Here is a 3,636-nt window from a genome sequence, read left to right on the forward strand (position 1 = left end):
TATATATATATTATATTATATATATATATATTATATTATATATATATATATAATATAATATATATCACCACCACGGGGACTCTGCCCAGCCTTTAAACCATCCTGGTTCACACTAGGGGCCATGTCATCACGCCACATATACACTACCGGTCAAAAGTTTTAGAACACCCCAATTTTTCCAGTTTTTTATTGAAATTCAAGCAGTTCAAGTCAAATGAACAGCTTGAAAGGGTCCAAAGGTAAGTGGTGAACTGCCAGAGGTAAATAAAAAAAGGTAAGCTTAACCAAAACTGGAAAATAATGTACATTTCAGAATTATACAAGTAGGCCTTTTTCAGGGAACAAGAAATGGGTTAACAACTTAACTCTATGGAGTCTTGGGCTATTTTGTCATTAATTAAATTATTATTAATACCGATAATAATAATAATAATAATTAAAATAATAATTTTAATATAAAATGAATGTGGTTATTTTTGCTGAGGTTTTTGGCTTTTCTCCTTCAGGAGCGTTCCCCATTTCTCCAAGAAGTTTGATGAAGTCTCTGCTCCAAGCAGCAGCTCAGAGTCTGTAGAAGCTGAAGGAGGAGCTGAGGAGGAGCTGAGGAGGAGCTGAGGAGGAGCTGAAGGAGGAGCTGAGGAGGAGCTGAGGAGGAGCTGAAGGAGGAGCTGAGGAGGAGCTGAGGAGGAGCTGAGGAGGAGCTGAGGAGGAGCTGAGGAGGAGCTGAGGAGGAGCATGGGTACCTGCTGATGGAGGGAAGAACCACTTTCATCTCTACAAAGCTGCTATTGATGGAGAAAACATGATCAACCTCATTCATGTGAACTTACAAGGCCTTGTGTGTCAGGAACCTTGGGAGAACCGTAAGCACTGAGCTGCTCTGGATCATGGAGCAACTTCTGTCTGCTGGAAGGTTGCTCTCATCTTCATGAAGATCTGTTCTTCATCTGTCTGTGTTTCAGTAGAGAGATGTGTGATTCTTCTGTGGATTTATCATTCTGATCTGTTAAAGAAGCTCTAACAGTAGTGGCTGATACGATCAGGCCACGGCAGACAGTCTGATAGCTGATCACTGAGCGTCTGCTAAATGCCATGTAATAATAATAATGTAATAATAATAATGTAATAATAATAATGTAATAATAATAATAATGTAATAATAATAATGTAATAATAATAATAATGTAATAATAGTAATAATGTAATAATAATAATGTAATAATAATAATGTAATAATAATAATGTAATAATAATAATAATGTAATAATAATAATGTAATAATAATAATGTAATAATAATAATAATGTAATAATAATAATGTAATAATAATAATCATGTAATAATAATAATGTAATAATAATAATAATGTAATAATAATAATGTAATAATAATAATCATGTAATAATAATAATGTAATAATAATAATGTAATAATAATAATGTAATAATAATAATAATGTAATAATAATAATGTAATAATAATAATGTAATAATAATAATGTAATAATAATAATCATGTAATAATAATAATGTAATAATAATAATCATGTAATAATAATAATGTAATAATAATAATGTAATAATAATAATGTAATAATAATAATAATAATGTAATAATAATAATGTAATAATAATAATGTAATAATAATAATGTAATAATAATAATCATGTAATAATAATAATGTAATAATAATAATCATGTAATAATAATAATGTAATAATAATAATGTAATAATAATAATGTAATAATAATAATGTAATAATAATAATAATAATGTAATAATAATAATGTAATAATAATAATGTAATAATAATATCTGAGTGCTCAGGTCAGTATTCTCATGTTTCACAGGTAAATGGATCAGTTCTGAAAACAATAAAAGGCCAATTCTGTCTAACTTAATCTAATCATGTTTGTATAGTTACGTCAATTTCAATGATCACATGATAATACTGTAACTTTGAAAAGTACAATTTCATCAAATGACCTCTTACCAGTGACTGAACGAGTCCACAGGATGTCTGTTGTTTCCTCCAGAGTGTCCCTGAACGCCTCTTCATCAGTGTCATCAGCACATATCTGTCTTTTCATTGGCTATACTGAACTTCATTCTAGCTTTGAATACAGAGAAGAACAATAAATGAAGTTTGGGGTGAGTTATTGTTCATCTCACTACACCACAATATAATATAATATAATATAATATACAGGGGTTACCACAGACAGGCAGCAGTGTGTGGAGCTCCATGACACCCGTGGGTGGATGGAGTATATATATATATATATATATGTATATATATATATATATATATATATATATATATATATATATATATATATATATATATATATATATATATATATATACATATATATATGGAGTGTCACAGTGTGGTGGAGTCGGTCATCGGGTGGATGCAGCGGGCGGTGTTCTGCCACATGAACAAACCTGTTTCTATTGTTCTTCAGAGTCTCCTGCTGAGACACTATAAAGCTACAGCATTTCAGCTCAGTCTTACTTCTTTAACAGTCAGTTATTTAAGATAAGACAACTAAACCATTTCTACCAGAACCCTGCTGGTTTCATTCCTCACCCCAACTAGTTCAATCTGTAGATTCTGGGACAGGAATGATTTGCACAAAACAACTCAAGTCTCTTCATCAGGGACCTCCTTGGGTTCATCAGGGACCTGCTTGGGTTCATCAGGGACCTCCTTGGGTTCATCAGGGACCTGCTTGGGTTCATCAGGGACCTCCTTGGGTTCATCAGGGACCTGCTTGGGTTCATCAGGGACCTCCTTGGGTTCATCAGGGACCTCCTTGGGTTCATCAGGGACCTCCTTGGGTTCATCAGGGACCTCCTTGGGTTCATCAGGGACCTCCTTGGGTTCATCAGGGACCTCCTTGGGTTCATCAGGGACCTGCTTGGGTTCATCAGGGACCTCCTTGGGTTCATCAGGGACCTGCTTGGGTTCATCAGGGACCTCCTTGGGTTCATCAGGGACCTCCTTGGGTTCATCAGGGACCTCCTTGGGTTCATCAGGGACCTGCTTGGGTTCATCAGGGACCTGCTTGGGTTCATCAGGGACCTCCTTGGGTTCATCAGGGACCTGCTTGGGTTCATCAGGGACCTCCTTGGGTTCATCAGGGACCTCCTTGGGTTCATCAGGGACCTCCTTGGGTTCAGGACCATTTATGGATAGTCTTGCTTGAGAAACAGCAAAAAAACAGCCACAGACAAATCAGAATGAAAATAGGCTACTTTCCCCACTCGTTTATTTATTTATTTAAAGTGTAAACTTTGACCTCAGCTGTTGTTTCAGCAGCTGCCTGTCTTACAGCAGCATTTAGTCTGCTGTCCTCCTCTATTTCTCCCTCAGCACCACTGTTTGATACAACATTCAGATAAATTAACCTTTACCAGCCATGTGACTGTTCAGCTTTGTTTCACACTGACACCTCCTCATGCTGCTCCTTGTCCTCTTGACCAGAAAAAAACCTTCAATACTCATCTGGATTAAAGCAGGAAACATTCAGAGAAACTACTGATAACTACAACAATAATAATATTCATAATAACTTAAAAAATGTGGTCTATTCTTTTTGATTTGACTGTGGGCATAGTAGTCTATCTCA

Source organism: Centropristis striata, chromosome 12 (genome assembly GCF_030273125.1).
Source record: "Centropristis striata isolate RG_2023a ecotype Rhode Island chromosome 12, C.striata_1.0, whole genome shotgun sequence".
NCBI lineage: Eukaryota > Metazoa > Chordata > Actinopteri > Perciformes > Serranidae > Centropristis > Centropristis striata.